The following is an 18523-nucleotide window of genomic DNA, read 5'->3' as shown; positions in this document are numbered from 1 at the left end:
GGCGGTCAGGCCCTACACGTCGGGGTGATCAAGCTCCCGCATCAGGGGGGGATCTCAGCTCCCCACGCCGGGGGATCGGACCCCGGGTCGGGGCTAGTCAAACCTCCTGCGACTTTGGAGCTTCCCGACATCAGTCTCTACCGGAGACTGCGAGCTCCTCGATGTTGAAATCCACAGGCCGCAGTTGGAGCGTTGATCTCAGGCAAGGGATCGCAGGCTCCGATGGTAAATCCACGACCCCGGCTCAAAGTTAGTCTCAAGCAAGGCCGCCAGCTCCATGACGTTAGGCCGCAGAGCGACCGAAGATACAATCCGGAAAAAAAATCGCATCTCCGGCAGGCAAGAAATTGAAAAAAAGATTCCCCCGACCTCCTCCCCCACCCCCCACATAAAACAGCGAACATTAACACAAACTTTTAAAACACACTAAAATAACAAAAAAGATGAAAAGACAGACAGACCGTTGGCGAGGCTGTCATCACTGACAGCACCACCTGGTGGTAAAACCTTAAACCTGTGACTTTGTGTTTTTAATACCTCTGCCATGGGAAGAAGATTGTGACTATCTCTGACTATCAGAGATTGTGGTCTCTGAATGTGGACACATGAGTGACAAAGATGAAGCTGTTGCAACACGGACTGAAAGCAAAATGTTTGGACAGCTTCTCCCCCTCCTGGGAGCCCAAGAGGGTGTTGACGGGATTTGTTGGGGGCATGGACTCTCCACCAGCTAAAGGGGAGAGCAAGCCAAAGCGTCTGGGTGTGTGGGATAGACACATAAGTGCTAGAGGTGTAATCCTGGAAGCCCATGCCATTTACATTAAGAGGGGCCCTCCCAGTCAGATCCTTCCTGCACCGTGGGAATCCTACCACCAGCGCACGCTGCCCTCAGGACGGCTGCCTTGGAGGAGACGGTTACCACCTCTTCACAGAGTGCAAAGAGAGTCGGGGCAAGGATTAAAGGGTCCCCGTCCCGGTTTATCCCGAACAGCTCCGTTACAGATTTACGGACTGTTCCCAGGGACGCATTCAATGATGGACATCAAATTCTGTTGGAAGGTCATCAACTCGGTGAAAGACGCTCTTAGGTCTGCATGAGCTTTGTTGACCTCCCAGCGGAGTGAGCTGTCCGTCGGGGAATGTTACCGACTGGCCCACTGCAGACTGCAGGAGTACGTGCTGAGGGACGCACTGAAGATTGGTGCAGCCAACACCAAGGCCCTGTGGGGGAGGGCCACAGTCTAGGGTCCTTCCGCTGCTGGACACGGGGGGCAGGGTGTGGTGGAGAGAAATGCCCCTCAAACAAGAGAAGGGATTTCACCCCAGGGGCAACATGAGTGGGAAGGGTAGAATGATATTTCTGTGAAAACTGCCAAATACAACACTAATGAATGTAGCTGCTGAGAATGGCAGAAGAATTTTTGCACAGATTTTTAGATATATTTTAATTCTGAATAAAGTTTATTTAGATTTTTTTTTAAATTCTCCCACATGGCACTAAGTCAGCGCCATGGGTGGAGGGTAAACATGGGTGGGGGGTAAACATGGGTGCCACCCATCACCATGGGTGCAGGGTAAACATGGGTGCCACCCATCACCATGGGTGCAGGGTAAACATGGGTGCCACCCATCACCATGGGTGCAGGGTAAACATGGGTGCCACCCATCATCATGGCCAGATCAGTTTCCTGAGAGAAATTCTCCTCAGAATTTGAGAAAATGTGTTTTTTTCCTCAATATTTTTGCAAAGCATTGAGCTAAAGGCCCCAGTTTACAATTTAATTTTAAACGCTCAGTCTTCCCACCACACTGTGCGGCTTTGCAGAACTGCAAGCTGAAAATGCCAAGCGCTTTTAAACAGAATTTGTAATTGTGATTCTGACTCTTGGTTTATTTTTAAATTTCCCGTCTTCTCTATGTGCTGCAGTGAATGGAAAGATTGAGCGAGACAGGAAGGACAATATTGGCAGAGCAAAGGAAGGGCTGCATTTGGCAGTCGTTTGCTCTGTTTGCACACACTGATAAATGTAGAGAACTTCTTCCAAGAGGTCAGAGCCAGCACTGTCTCAACTATTTTGCCGGCTGAATTGAAGGCTTCATTCACTACAGCTTTTGGATATTTTAGGCTGTGCACCATCAGCCTATCCAGTTCATCTTTATTATCTACAACAGAACTACCAAAGACCTTCCGTCAAGGTAAAGTGAGCTTAATTATTGTCATGAAGCCACACTGCCATTTCTTTTTACAAAATGTGCTTTCAATTGACTTGTCCTTATTCCAGGCAAGTTCAGATACAGAGAGTAATTGATTTAATTCTGTGTCCTTTGTGATAAAATTATTTTTCAACTCTGATTTTCTTGTGAATCTCTGGTTTAGCTGAAACATTCTGCATCATGATTTTTGTGCACATTCTTTAAACGTGCTCTCTGAGGGAGGTTTGATTTCCTGCAGAGCTAACAGGCAGCCTTTGCTTTAGCTTGCTGTGTGGATCAGCCTGTAAGCTTAGAAGCAGGAGCTACTCTAGGCAGAGGCTTGTTCGGGATAGCTGTGACAGACAGCTTGCTGCAGACTGCAGACTGCAGACAGCTTTTGTTTTAAAGCTGCAGCATAGTTTGGTTATGGACGGATTGTCATCGGATCCCTGAGATTCTTCACCTCTGGTGCAGGCAGGGAGTTAAGTCCCATCACTCTGCTGGGCTTCCATTTGTCAGAATACTGTGCTGTGCACAGTTAGGGAACAATAATGGAATCCTCTCAGTGCACAGTAAGAGGCAAGTGTGCCGGCTACAGACCTCTAACCATTTGCCAACTCGAGTCAAATCCAGACTTCTTATTTACATATGAATGGATGCCTCTTCTGTTACTACATTCTGTTTCTATTAAATGTGCTTGGTTTGTGTACTTCCATGAAATATATTGCAGATACAAGTTTTTCTCGACCTGCTGTGTTTGTTCTGTTTACACAGCTGACAGTCATAGTCCAGACTGAGAAAAGTTGTTCTTCTTTCTTTTAACTTTTCTTTTGTGAACCAAATATTTGTAGCCATTCATTCGCTTTATTCAAATTCAACCTCTGCATGAGTGTTTCTTAGAATCAGGGTTAATCTTTATGATTAGTTCAACGTGTAAAATATTGCATATGCTATTTTATGACCATTGGATATATTTTGTTTTAAATCTTTTTTAAATCGTGCAGCATGTACAGTTTGAAAAAATAGTCCGTGTAAAGTGGATTAATTATTGTTTGACACTATACATCACAGTTCGATGCAATGTCAGATAGCAGGAAACAGGAAAGACATGGCGTAGAAAAGCAAATGACAATTTATGTTAATAACTTTAAAATGATTTAAGATGCTGCATAAATGTTTGGACTGTTGGGTTATTTCCAGATATCCCATTATGTTGAGTGTCCTTAATTTACACACCAGCTTTTACAGGTCCCGATGACATTGATTTTTAGTCCAGCTTTTAACACTTTGAACACGGATTACATTTAGAACAAAAATGCAGCTTCATGAGCCAGTAATGTCATTACTCTAATTCTACTTCAAAAAGAATGTCAAACAATTTTACACACCAGAGATAACATAATCTGTGTTTTGTTTTGTTTCCTGTGGCTTTGGATATGACATTGGACATGTATTATTGCTTGCACTCCAGTAACTGATAGACTCAAGATGGTAACTGGTAATGTGGTCAGGATGAGAATAGGGATGCGCCACATGTGCATAACCAAAGGACCTCAAGGATCCACAAACTGAAAAGTGGTCAACCAGTGAATTCCATGAATGTGAACATGTGCTGCGCAAAAAAGATAGAAATGAATGCTTGTGTTGCAAATTGCATCATTGGCAGTGTCAGGACAGGCCAAAGCTGCTGTAGCACTTTTAACCTGCAGTCCTTGTTGTGCACACACAGCAAGACCACACAAAGGATATAAACTAATAATCTGCCAACAAGAAGACAGCAAACTCACCCACTTATATTTGAGAAATGTTGTATTTTCTTCCTGCCAGGATGTTGGCACACTAACTAACAGGGTTAGGACTTGCAGCTTCTCTCAGACTGCCCTAGAGAATATGCTGCTGACCTGAACTGCTCAAGTCTGTGGGATAGGGGTTGCCAACTTCTTCACTCCCAAATACAGGACAAGGGGCGTCACCGCCCCACGCCCCATGTGACCTCACCCAGCCTGCGGCCACATGCTCCCGCTCCACCAATGGCGGCCATCCGGGCCGGGAGGTGGGTTGCTACGCAACCTCCGTTAGGCACTGCCCAGGCCTCTGGACCTAGACTGTCCGGAGCTAAAATGTCGGAAACCTAAAGTGTCGGGACCTAAACAGTCGGGACATACAGCGTCGGGACCTACAGCGTTGGGGCCTACAGCGTTGGGGCCTACAGCGTTGGGGCCTACACTGTCCGGGCCTACAGTGCCCCCTGGGCCTACAGTGCCCCCCGGAACGAGGGCAGTCCCGTACGGGACAAAACAATTTAGCACATGATGTCCCGGCAACCCTACTGTGGGATGAGAGTACTCCCAAGGAGATCTGGGTTGAGATTTCCATGATCTTTGTCCAACACTAATGAATGTGCAAGGTAGGAAGATGTGTGACTTGGAGGGCAATGGGCACTGTGGTGTTCCATGGTGATGTCCTTTTCGGTTCAGTAAGATGCCAGATGCTTGGGGAATGTTAACAATGGAATCGTGTGCTCCTTTGCATCCATTTAAGAGAGCAGCCTGAAGATGGCACCTCCTGACCCTGGCACTGGAGTACCAAAGTACATTTTACACTCTGAGTAAACCTGCCATGGTCCTGTGCCTATTTCTTCCTGAACTTTGGTAAGGTGTTCGGAGAGGTACAAGTGAGGGAAGGAGGGAAAATGCAGTCTCGTTGCGAGCTTCCCAACGAGTACAGCTGGTTATGTTGCTGCATCAGCAGAAGCCCAAAAACAAAACATCTGTTTCTCCACTGGGTGCAGAAAACAACGTGAAGATTTAAGGATGAAGATGAGGCAAGACTGTAAAGAACAACCAAATGGGAGATGACGCTTTCTCCATTCGCTGCTTTCCCACTTGATGTGGCTCCTGCTCATTGATATCTTTGGTAGAAGAGTTGGGATGAATATTTTTTGAGCTTTGATGCTCTGAACACATTTAAGTTTTCAAAATGGCATCCGGCCCATGTGCAGATACTTCTGGGCACATTGAGTTGGAAAAAAAACATTGAAAATATTTGCGGGATGAGGATATTTGGCCCTTCGAGCCAGCACCGCCATTCATTGTGATCATGGCTGATCACCCACAATCAGTAACCCGTGCCTGCCTTCTCCCCATATCCCTTGATTCCACTAGCCCCTAGTGCTCTGTCTAACTCTCTTTTAAATTCATCCAGTGAATTGGCCTCCACTGCCTTCTGTGGCAGAGAATTCCACAAATTCACAACTCTGGGTGAAAAAGTTTCTTCTCACCTCAGTTTTAAATGGCCTCCCCTTTATTGTTCGACTTTGGCCCCTGGTTCTGGACTCCCCCAACATTGGGAACATTTTTCCCTGCACCTAGCTTGTCCAGTCCTTTTATAATGTTATATGTTTCTATAAGATCCTCTCTCATCCTTCTAAATCCCAGAGAATACAAGCCCAGTCTTTCCAATCTTTCCTCATATGACAGTCCCGCTGGAGTTAGTCCGTAAGCACTTCACATCTGCCAGCAAGTAGGTTGCAACATCAGTTCCTGCTGTTAATTGGAACTCTGTGCTGTAGTCCATGCCCTCTCCTAATCTCGCACAATGCTGGCAGTGAACCACAGGATCGAACCGTTCCCCACCCCCTCAGCTCAACCACCTGCCAGATCACCATTTCCAGCCCAGTTTGATGCTGGATTATTCCAGTTGTTGTGGCAAATCAATATAGGTTCACGTCGTTCAGAACAGCGGGCAGTGGTGAAGGTGGACATTTGCCTGACTTCAGGTCTTCTTGCAGAAACCAATTGTCTCCCAGATACAGGTGCACTGGTTTGGGCTTTCTGACTGGAAGAACAAGCAGAAGCTTCACAGAGAAGAATGAGCTCCAGGCAGAGGAAGGGGGAAACAACATATTTGAATGGACCTATGCTTTAAGAAATAGAGGCTACCGTTACGCAAAGTAATGACGTTGGACACCATGTCTGCAGTTAAAGAGCAGCATGGGTGGTCAGGGGCTAATTCCAGAACTGAATACGCAATAGTTCTGTGCAGATGCCGGTTTAAACTGGAAAGAATGGAGCGAATGGGCTTATATTCACTGGAATTTAGAAGGATGAGAGGGGGTCCTATTGAAACATATAAAATTATTACGGGATAGGACAGGCTAGATGCAGGACAAATGTTCCCCATGTTGGGGGAGTCCAGAAACAGGGGTCACAGTTTAAGAATAAGGCCATTTAGGACTGAGATGTGGAAAAACCTTTTCACTCCGAGAGTTGTGAATCTGTGGAATTCTCTTCCACAGAAGACAGCGGAGGCCAATTCGCTGGATGAATTCAAGAGAGAGTTGGATTTAGCTCTTAGGGCTAACGGAATCAAGGTATATGAGGAGAAACAGGAACGAGTCTGAAGAAGGGTCTTGACCCGAATCGTCACCTATTCCTTCTCTCCAGAGATACCGCCTGTCCCGCTGAGTTACTCCACTCCAGCATTTTGTGTCTAAGCAAGAACGGGGTACTGATTGTGGATGATCATCCATGATCATATTGAATGGCGGGTGCTGGCTCGAAGGGCCGAATGGCCTACTCCTGCACCTATTTTCTATGTTTCTATGTTTCTAAACCGAAGATAGACACAAAAAGCTGGAGTAACTCAGCGGACAGGCAGCATTTCTGGAGGGAAGGAATGGGTGATGTTTCGGGTCAAACCCTTCTTCAGACAGATGAAGGGTCCTTAAATGAATGAAAGATATGCAAAAGATGATAAAAGAAACAGGCCATTGTTAGGTGTGTGTTAGGTGAGAACGAGTACAGACAATGAGAATCAACAAGCCGACTTTGAGACCCTTTCGGGTCGAGACCCTTCTTCAGATAGTCTGAAGAAGGGTCCCAGCCCAAAACATCACCCATAAACTTGAGTTCAGTCTGAAGAGGAATCTGAGTCCTTCTTTCAAACAGACTCACAGAGACTGCATTCATTGCACTAGGTTGGAGCTGAGACCACAGGTCAGCAGCTCTGTGGAGGAGGTCTTCTCAACCTTGATTTTGAAGTGTGCACGTACCAACTGTTACCAATTCACTTTGAGTCATATGGCTTTACTTTTGATCTAAGTGACCTTTTCTTACTTATGGAGGTGCGGTAGTGCAGCAGGTAGTGCAGCTGCCTCACAGCTGTGATGATCCTGACGTCAGTTGCTGTATGGCTTCTCCTTGTGCCATGACGGTTTCCATCGAGTGCTCCCGTTTCCTCCCACATCCCAACGATGGGTTAATTGGCAACTGAATTGCCACGGAGTAGTTCCGTGGCAGCATTAATCACAGGGGAGCTGATGGGTATGTGTGGGAAGGAACTACAGATGCTGCTTTAAACTGAAGATAGACACAAAATGCTGGAGAACTCAGCGGGTCAGACAGCATCTCTGGAGAGAAGGAATGGGTGACGTATTTTGTAGAGACACTTCTTCAGATCCTTTTTCAGTGAGAGAGTAAGTGGCAGGGCAGGGATGAAGTACAGAATGGGATTGCTCTGCTGAGAGCTAGCATGAGTGCAATGGGCTGAATGGTCACCATCTGTGTTATAGTAAGTAACTACATGAGTAAAATTGATGCATTTTACAAGCTGAAACTTATTTGCTTTTGCACTGGGAATGCTGAAGGTGAGATGATATCTATCCCCTGTGTCACGGATTGGTGAATCCCTGGAATGTTTGCATAAGGACTTATGTGAGGACCTGTCGGACTGCCCTGGCTCTCTAAGGAAATTACTTTTAATTGCTTTCCCTCCCCCCCACGAAAGTGATCACAAAGAGATTCTGCATACCTTTCAGTTCAAATGTTCACCTACTTTTCAGTTCTGGAGTGTTTTATAATTCGTTATTGTAAGTATTTTCAACATTAATTACAGCTTTACTGAGGGTTTTCATTCTTGGAATTAATTTTGTGAGGCACTTTTAATTTACTCTTTAAAGCCAGCTTTGTTTTCCATGTCCCGAGAAAAACCCTTGCTGTTTGCAACGTCACTGAGACACAGATCAATTATAGGACTCCAGCAGAATGGGAACAGATGAAAAGAGAGGGGATTGAAAATACTTTTATATTAAGGCTTTTATAGGGGACTGAGGCCTCAAGTTTAGTGTAGGAAAGAACTGCAGATGCTGGTTTAAATTGAAGGTAGACACAAAATGCTGGAGTAACTCAGTGGGTCAGGCAGCATCTCGGGACAGAAGAAATGGGTGACGTTTCGGGTCGAGACCCTTCCGTCTGACCCTTCATTCTGAAGAAGGGTCTCGACCTGAAATGTCACCCATTCCTTCTCTCAATGTTTAGTGGTCTACTGACAGAAGGGATTTGTTTTAAATTTCAAAAATAAGCTTTATTCATAATAAAGCATATATATATATATATATATATATTTTTGAATATACACACGAGTATGAAAGGAAAAAAAAGATTTCAGGGCTCTGTATATTCCTTGTGACTAAACATTCACAGATCATTGGTTGTACACATTAGTTCACAGTTCTAGTGTTACAGGTCACCATTGCTGCCCATCTGGCCCACTAAGGTGATTTAACATTTGATTATTTGAAGGCTTCCATTCAGGAGCCAGTCCCGAGGGGTCAAAAACACTGGACTTGCAGCAGCTTCCCTGCAGAGCTTTTATATTGGTTGCACCAGGATCAGCTCATCCATCAGTCTGTCCTCCTGCAGTCTGGAGTGTACCAGTCCACGCACACTTACCTTATGGACATCTGGAAGGGCAATGAATTTCAATTAGACCAAAGAGCTTTGTTGATGATCTTCTAGCAGTACTTGATGTCTTCACCGTGTGCATCCCTGGGAACAACCCCTAGATTAGAGAGTCTAGGGCATCACGGTGACGCAGCGGTAGAGTTGCTGCCTTACAGTGAATGCAGCGCTGGAGACCCGGGTTCGATCCTGATTACGGGTGCTGTCTGTACGGAGTTTGAACGTTCTCCCTGTGACCTGCGTGGGTTTTCTCCAAGATCTTCAGTTTCCTCCCACACTCCCAAAGGCGTACAGGTTTGTAGGTTAATTGGGTTGATAAATGTAAAAATTGTCCCTAGTGGGTGTAGGATGGTGTTAATGTGCGGGGATCGCTGGTCGGCGCGGACCCGGTGGGCCGAAGGGCCTGTTTCCGCGCTGTACCTCTAAACAATAAAGGAAGTCCTCACAGTCTGCAAACAGGTGGACAACTGTCTCATCCTAAACCGTGCGTTGGGAGTAAGATTCAGAAAGGATAGGCACACACTACCAGCCAAGCAAGGACTTAATGCTTGGTGGTGAGTTCTGGCAATGATGCCAGATGATCTGGACATTGTGCTTCATAATCACACCACGGGATCATGGTGACTTTGTTAGACAGTGTCCACAGGATGTCCTGTGTACACCTCTGCCTGATGGACTATTTCAACATCTGTAGAACTAAGTTAGAGAACTTTCCCCACCTGCTGCAAGAACCCCTGAAACGTTGACACCACACCAGTGGCATGTGAGAGGGTTACTCTTCACAGACTTCCCTTGGAACTAATGAAGGATTCACCTTAAATTAATGAGATGACCTTGGCAGTGCAGGTTTTCTCAGTGGACAACTCCTGACATTGTTGTGCTGGCACTCTGAGAGGAATTACAGTTCTTTTTGTTTCTCCAATCGATTTGGTTGAGGGTGAGCAGAATGGTGTCTTTACCAAAGTAACAGGGTACAGTGCTGGTGGAGCTCACCAGAGTACAGTGCTGGAGGAGCTCACCAGAGTACAGTGCTGGCAGAGCTCACCAGAGTACAGTGCTGGCAGAGCTCACCAGAGTACAGTGCTGGCAGAGCTCACCAGAGTACAGTGCTGGTGGAGCTCACCAGAGTACAGTGCTGGTGGAGCTCACCAGAGTACAGTGCTGGTGGAGCTCACCAGAGTACAGTGCTGGTGGAGCTCACCAGAGTACAGTGCTGGCAGAGCTCACCAGAGTACAGTGCTGGTGGAGCTCACCAGAGTACAGTGCTGGTGGAGCTCACCAGAGTACAGTGCTGGAGGAGCTCACCAGAGTACAGTGCTGGCAGAGCTCACCAGAGTACAGTGCTGGTGGAGCTCACCAGAGTACAGTGCTGGCGGAGCTCACCAGAGTAGAGTGCTGGCAGAGCTCACCAGAGTACAGTGCTGGCAGAGCTCACCAGAGTACAGTGCTGGTGGAGCTCACCAGAGTACAGTGCTGGTGGAGCTCACCAGAGTACAGTGCTGGTGGAGCTCACCAGAGCACAGTGCTGGTGGAGCTCACCAGAGTACAGTGCTGGCAGAGCTCACCAGAGTACAGTGCTGGTGGAGCTCACCAGAGTACAGTGCTGGCAGAGCTCACCAGAGTACAGTGCTGGCAGAGCTCACCAGAGTACAGTGCTGGCAGAGCTCACCAGAGTACAGTGCTGGCGGAGCTCACCAGAGTACAGTGCTGGCAGAGCTCACCAGAGTACAGTGCTGGCGGAGCTCACCAGAGTACAGTGCTGGTGGAGCTCACCAGAGTACAGTGCTGGCGGAGCTCACCAGAGTACAGTGCTGGCAGAGCTCACCAGAGTACAGTGCTGGTGGAGCTCACCAGAGTACAGTGCTGGCAGAGCTCACCAGAGTACAGTGCTGGTGGAGCTCACCAGAGTACAGTGCTGGCAGAGCTCACCAGAGTACAGTGCTGGTGGAGCTCACCAGAGTACAGTGCTGGCGGAGCTCACCAGAGTACAGTGCTGGCAGAGCTCACCAGAGTACAGTGCTGGTGGAGCTCACCAGAGTACAGTGCTGGCAGAGCTCACCAGAGTACAGTGCTGGTGGAGCTCACCAGAGTACAGTGCTGGTGGAGCTCACCAGAGTACAGTGCTGGCGGAGCTCACCAGAGTACAGTGCTGGCAGAGCTCACCAGAGTACAGTGCTGGCGGAGCACTCTGTAAACTAGCGGGGAATTTAACAGCAGCCACTCCGGCACCAGTGACAGCTCCGGCACCTAAAACATTAGTACTGCAACACTGCGTACACGGAATTACACCCCACCCAATGATGGTGATAACTGGCCTCCACGGGTTAAATTGTGAGGAGACATTATACAATCCTGGATGCATTCCCTGGAATTTAAAAGATTAAGATGCAAATTTATTGAAGTTTTCAAGACTTTAAGAGGAATTGATGCGGTTAAGAGAGAGAAGATTGTCATCCAGGGGCCAAGTCTAAAAATTACAGCCAGGCTTTTCATGGGATAGTTGGATTTATAGTTGTTCATACAGAGGGTAACCAATTTCCCCCAAAAATGAGTGGTGAGAGGGCAAATGCTGGCACTTTCCCGGTAGCCGTATATTATGCTTCACACCCATCTTGTCGACAGACAGACCTCAGGATACGGTGACCCCCCCCAGTAGCCGCATGCACCACTCTTGTCATTCAATGGGCGCTCTGTCTGTCCTCAATAAACGTCACTGTCTTGGTGAGATATGTTATACGTGCAGTGTGCAGAATTCCCTTGGTAACCTTTAACTACTGCAGGATGTGAACTCATAAAAGGCACAGTGTGATTTTTTCCATTTTTAGTATCTAGAACCACGAATGACGTTGTAATGATTAGCTATTTGAGAGTTTCAGACAAGGTTTTGTTATATATTCAAAATAACTCCAATTTAAATCCAATATATTCAATTGAGTGTTTTTAGCCATTTGCATCAGTGGAAAAATGCATTGTATGGCTTTGCCAAACAGAGCTAGTTTTAGTGTGTAGAGAGGAACTGCAGATGCTGCTTTAAACCGAAGACAGACATGAAATGTTGGAGTAACTCAACGGGTCAGACAACATCTCGGGAGAAAAGGAATAGGTGACTTTCGGGGTCGAGACCCTTCCTCAGGTAGTTTTGGAACGAGGTAGTTTTCTCTCATACTACCATTTGATAAAATCCTGAAATAGCGTGTTAAATCCAACATGGCAGAGGGACAATTTCTACGTCTGGTTCAGAAAGAGCCAGTGTTTGCATTGTAGGGAAGATGTCAAAATGCTGCCCCAAAGGAATATGGCATAATCTCTTTCAAAGGATCTGGACTTGAATATAGTAATTTACTGCAGATAGTGTTGGCTGACTGGGAAATCTAAGACAAAACAGATGTTGCTGTGGAAAGACCACCTCGGGATAACTTGGGAATAAAGAGCTTTCTCCAGCAGATTTCATTAATTAACCCATGCCAGTGTTTCAGCTTATAACGTCATGCCCGAGATCATCAGGTAGGCCTTCTCTTAAGAATCGGATCTATGGGGAATATATATCAGCTGGCATACAACCACTAGGAAGGGGGCCAGCAGTTTTGAAGATAATCACCGAAGCCGACTCGTTCATGCCAGAGACAGGAGGAAGGCTGCAGTCCTAAATCCCCTCCCCCCACAGCGGCCTTCATGTGCCCCCACTACGTGTGGCTCACCCATCGGACCCGTGTGATACACGCCATCCCACAAGACATGAGACTGCACAACCATGCTGTCAACGTCTACAAGGCCACCATCAAATGAAGAGAAATAGGTGAATGATCAAAGACCATGCACAGGACATCGATAAACTTCAAGTACGCAGAAGACCTTCATCTAGATCAAACCATACTCCGATGAGCCAAAACATTATAACCACTGACAGGCGAAGTGAATAACATTGATTATCTTGTTACAATGGCACCTGTCAAGGGTGTTTTGTTAGTGTGTTTCCTTTCTGTAACCTGCTCCATTATAGCTACACAACTAATTAACAGAGGCTTTACACTTGAGTCTTGGGTTCAGCCATTTTAATTCAGGATCTCCTTGGCTACTGCCTCATGGGTAATATATCCCCGGTACTGCACCACAGGGTGCGCTATTCCCATAACAAAGGGGTGGGATATATTAGGCAGCAAGTAAACAGTCAGTTCTTGAAGTTGATGTGTTGGATGCAGGAGAAATGGGCAGGAGTAAAGACCTGAGCAACTTTGACAAGGGCCAAATTGTTCTGGCCAGGCGACTGGGTCAGAGCATCTCTGAAACGGCAAGGATTGTGGGGTGCTCCCGGTCAGCAGTGGTGAGTACCTACCGACAGTGATCCAAGGAGGGACAAACCACAAACCGGCGACAGGGTGTTGGGTGCCCAAGGCTTATCGATGCGCGAGGGCAACGAAGGCTATCCCGTCTGGTCCGAACCGACAGAAGGTCGACTGAGGCACAAGTCACAGAAAATGTTAATGGTGGTCATGGGAGGAATGTGTCACAATACACAGTGCATCGCACCCTGCTGCGTATGGGGCTCCAACTTCACAAACAAAGGCCTGGGAATTTCACTGTGGAAACATTAACACATAAATGCTTAATATCATATCATATCATATATATACAGCTGGAAACAGGCCTTTTCGGCCCACCAAGTCCATGCCGCCCAGCGATCCCCGTACATTAACACTATCCTACACCCACTAGGGACAATTTTTACATTTACCCAGCCAATTAACCTACATACCTGTACGTCTTTGGAGTGTGGGAGGAAACCAAAGATCTCGGAGAAAACCCACGCAGGTCACGGGGAGAACGTACAAACTCCTTACAGTGCAGCACCCGTAGTCAGGATCGAACCTGAGTCTCCGGCGCTGCATTCGCTGTAAAGCAGCAACTCTACCGCTGCGCTACCGTGCCGCCATATGTGCATGTCAGAATGCTTTCTGCTATTTCAATATTGAAAGCAAGGAGGCTAATGCTTCAGTCGACAAACAAAAAACACCTAAATTTCTAGCCTGGGCTTGTATTCACTGGAATTTAGAAGGATGAGAGGGGATCATAGAAACATGTAAAATTATTAAGGGATTGGACACGATAGATGCAGGCAACATGTTCCCGATGTTGGGGGAGTCTGGACTCCCCCAACATCGGGAACATGTTGCCTGCATCTAGCGTGTCCAATCCCTTAATAATTTTAACCAGGGGCCACAGTTTAAGAATAACGGGTAGGCCATTTAGAACTGAGATGAGGACAAACTTTTTCACAGAGAGAGTTGTGAATTTGTGGAATTCTCTGCCTCATAAGGCAGTGGAGGCTGATTCGCTGGATGCATTCAAAAAAGACTTAGATAGAGCTCTTAGTGCTAGTGGAATCAAAGGTTATGGGGAGAAGGCAGGAATGGTGGTGCTGCCTCGAAGGGCCGAATGGCCTCCTCCTGCGCCTATTGTCTATTGTCTATCACTTGCCCGCCTTTGATCAGCTCCCACCCCACTTTGCCAACCTTCTGCCCCCAACTGTATCAGTCTGAAGAAGGGATTCCGTCCTGAAATGTCATGGGTCCATTTCCTTCACAGATGCAGCCTGATCCATTGAGTTCCTCCAGCACTTTGTGTTACGATGAAGGATGTAAAGTTCATTGAGTTCTAGGCTAATCAGAAATAGCAAATGAATGGTGTGGAAGCTGCCAAAACGGTTGCGGTCAAAGCAGAAAACAGGACAACCTGACCTGCAGTCAGATTGCTCCGTTCCCATGCATAAATTATGAAAACTGCCAAGATACAGAATCATTTTGAATATAAATTAAAATGAAAGTTGATATGCTCCTTGTTTCGATTTCCTAACCTTTAGCTATTAAAGCGTCAGTGAAGTTTGCTTTCACTTTTGATTTTTAATTCCACGTTACTGCTGGCAAGATCTTGAGTTGTATCTTTATGGTTAAGAGATCATGAATAGGGTTAGTGTAGGAAGGAACTGCAGATGCTAGGTTACACCAAAGGTAGACACAAAGTGCTGGAGTAACTCAGCGGGACAGGCAGCATCTCTGGAGAGAAGGAATAGCTGATGATTCGGGTGTCCCACTGAGTTACTCCAGCATTTTGGGTCTACATTAAGAAGATTACTTGCCTCAAAGATATGAATTTTAAAATCTCCCCTAGTCTGCAGCAAATTAACAGTATTCATAGCTGACATAAAAAGAAAGCCCCCTACAGAGGTCCACTTCAGTGGTGGCTGCGGCCCCTTTCTGATAGAAAGCCCCCTACAGAGGTCCACTTCAGTGGTGGCTGCGGCCCCTTTCTGATAGAAAGCCCCCTACAGAGGTCCACTTCAGTGGTGGCTGCGGCCCCTTTCTGATATTCAGCTCAAGTGTCAGTGCAGCCATGGTCCCGGCATGTTTTGCTCTCATTGTTATATATGATTGATTTGTGAAGGTCCGTGTGCTTCTTGGAGTGCAACATCAAGTACACGTTAAACACACACACCACAACAAGGTGAACGATCCGAAGTAGATTGTTCCAGTACACCATTTATAGATTTATTGACATATTTCGTTTAAAACCATTTTAAGTTTGAACTAGAACATACCTTGTTTGCAGATGTAAAGGTCCTGAGAATGGAATGGAGCATTCTGACCTCAGTCAGGTTGTGCTGCACGTCTAGTTTGACCAAAACTTTGCTGGCAGCTTTTGACGCAACTTCTGCTGTTTCTGCTCAGCCCAGCCCTCAATGAACTTTATGATTCTTCCTGTCAGCTCTGTGTTCTCAAACCCGAATTATCTTCACTGACTGAGAGCTTAGATAATGAAAATGGATCATGTGTGGGCAGCTGAGATTAGTTTTGTCTTGGCATCACATTGGGCAGTCATTGTGGGCCAAAGGGCCTGTCCTGTGCCATAGTGTTCTAAGTTCTATATGTGAATGCATTCCGTAATGCTGATAATTAAAATGTAAAAGGGTGCTTATGTGAAAGGCACAACATTTCAATAATTTGGAATAAAGCCTTTAACTATAAAACCCCATTCAGGATCTCTGTTGGTAAATTATTACCTTGTGAAGTTACTGTGTTAGAAACATAGAAAATAGGTGGAGCAGGAGGCCATTTGGCCCTTCGAACCAGCACCGCCATTCATTATGATCATGGCTGATCATCCACAATCAGCAACCCGTGCCTGCCTTCTCCCCATACCCCTTGATTCCGCTAGCCCCGAGAGCTCTATCTTTAAAAGCATCCAGTGAATTGGCCTCCACTGCCTTCTGTGGCAGAGAACTCCACAAATTCAACACTCTCTGTGTGAATTTATTTTTCCTCATCTCCGTTCTAAATGGCCTACCCGTTATTCTTAAACTGTGGCCCTTGGTTCGGGACTCCCCCAACATCGGGAACATGTTTCCTGCATCTAGCGTGTCCAATCCCTTAATAATTTTATATGTTTCTATACAATCCCCTCTCATCCTTCTAAATTCCAGTGAATACAAGCCCAGTTGATCCATTCTTCCAACATACATTAGTCCCGCCATCCCGGGAATTAACCTAGTGAACCAACGCTACACTCCCTCAATAGCAAGAATGTCCTTCCTCAAGGAAAGCTACATGGTGGTGGACCCGGAACTCACTGAGGCCCAGGGGGAGGAGGGGAACGAATGTGAGGCCTCTGCTGTATCAGAGAGGGGGAGGTCAGGGGGGATGGTGAACACACAGCAAGTGTGGGGGTTGGGGTCGGAAGAAGGCAGGTGAGTAGATGGAGGCTGAGGCGATGTCTGGTGGAGGGATGGTGAGTGTTCAGAGAGGAGGGGGGCATGAGTATTGTAAGGGTGGGGAGCAGCTGGGGCCACCTGGTTAAATGGGGAAGGGGAACCTTACTGAGGTTCCCTGTAGAAAGGGGGACAGTAGGACCCAGCAGAGTCAGGCCCTGTGGTGTGGGAGTCTGTATCATGGAGACTGTGGGCCCGGAGCTGAGCCTGGGACTCGGGTACGGTTACGGTGGCGGCCCCGGGGAGGCGGTGGGCGTCGGTGGCGGTAGCTTCGGTGGACCGGGCCTGGGGTCGGCTGTGGAGGCGGTGAGGATCAGTGCTGCTCCTCGTGGCAGTAATGGCATCCCAGGACTCGGCCTTGCGGTGTGCGGGCAGGTGGCGCGGAGCTGCGGTCGAGGCGCTGCCGATGAGTGTCGGCGGAGGTGAGCGAGTTTGCGAGCCTTGGTGGAGTCCAGGTTGGTGAGGAATCAAGTGTTGAGGGCGTGGATCCGGCGTAGAATGAAGTACAGTTGGGGCCCGTTGCAGGTGTGGGTTAGTGAGGCCTGGAGCTGTGGTGGAGCTCAGGGCCTGCGGGCAGTCGAGTCGCTGCCGAGGAGTGTCGGCGGAGGCCGCGGTCTGGAGGTGAGCGAGTTTGCGAGCCTTGGTGGAGTCCAGGTTGGTGAGGAATCGAGTGTTGAGGGCACGGATCTGGCGAAGAATGAAGTACAGTTGGGGCCCGTTGCAGGTGTGGGTTAGTGAGGCCTGGAGCTGTGGGAGAGTCAGAGCAAGGGCCTGCTGGTGCCGGCACATCGCAGCCAGGGTACAAGGCAGGGCTCAGAAGGAGAACTGTTGGGAAAAGCGGCAGATAGACTGTTGGAGCCGGGTTGGGTCTGAATTGGGAGGTCTGGAAACGGAGCTGGAAACCCCGAGGCAGAAGATCCAAGAAAGTTCCAAGGAAGCAGATGTGGCAGTAATGTGGTGGCGAGTTTGGGCCAAGATGTGGTCGTAGAGTAGGAGGGCAGGAGGAAGCGAGTCTGGGTCAAAACGTGGTCGTAGAGCAGGAGGGCAGGAGGAAGCACAGAGGGGGAGCACCGAGAGAGCATGTTGCTAAACTCTCGTCGGAGAGAGGAGGAGAACTTCTTCAAAGTAGACATACCTTGGGGAGATTTTGCAGAGGAGCGGACAATGTGTGCAGGAAAGAACTGCAGATGCTGGTTTAAATCGAAGATAGACACAAAATGCTGGAGTAACTCAGCGGGATAGGCAGCATCTCTGGAGAGCAGGAATGGGTGACGTTTCAGGTCGGGACCCTTCTTCTGCTTTAAAAATACCCATTGAGTTGGCCTCCCCAGCCTTCTGTGGCAAATAATCCCACAGATTCACCACCCTCTGACTAAAGACATTCCTCCTCTTTTTCATGAAGGAACGTCCTTTCATTCTGAGGCTACAACTAGTCCTAGACTCTCCCGCGAGTGGAAACAGCCACATCTACTCTATCTAAACCTTTCACTATTCGGTACGTTTCAATGAGGTGGGTGGGCAGGGAATCATATTTTTCAAACATTGGGATCTCTTCTGGTGCTAAGGTGACTTCTACAAGAGGGATGGCTCGCACTTGAACCGGAGGAAGACCAAAATCAATTTGCTGGTGCTACTCAGGTGGGTTTAAAATAGATTTGGAGAGGTGGTTCAAGAGCAGAAAGGAGGCAGTTAAAAAATTGGGGGGCAAATAATGTTGTCAAAAAGAGTGGTCACGGTGGCGCAGCGGCAGAGTTGCTGCCTTGTAAGTTAATTGGCTTCGTAAATGTAAAAATTGTCCCTCGTGGGTGTAGGATGGTGTTAATGTGCGGGG

General features: G+C 47.5%; 1 protein-coding gene across 2 annotated transcripts in view; it reads left to right on the top strand.

The window, feature by feature from the left end:
* The first annotated feature begins 2001 nt into the window (after window positions 1–2001).
* Window positions 2002–18523, top strand: part of LOC144596113 (SPATS2-like protein) — a 128015-nt gene continuing 111493 nt past the window's right edge. For both annotated transcript variants that reach the window (XM_078404293.1, XM_078404292.1), the window contains exon 1: window positions 2002–2196. The gene's annotated coding sequence lies outside the window, so the exon portion shown is untranslated. The remainder of the gene's footprint in view (window positions 2197–18523) is intronic.

Source organism: Rhinoraja longicauda, chromosome 8 (genome assembly GCF_053455715.1).
Source record: "Rhinoraja longicauda isolate Sanriku21f chromosome 8, sRhiLon1.1, whole genome shotgun sequence".
Lineage (NCBI taxonomy): Eukaryota > Metazoa > Chordata > Chondrichthyes > Rajiformes > Arhynchobatidae > Rhinoraja > Rhinoraja longicauda.
The sequence above is the reverse complement of the archived record's forward strand: the minus strand, read 5'-3'. Positions and strand labels throughout refer to the sequence as shown.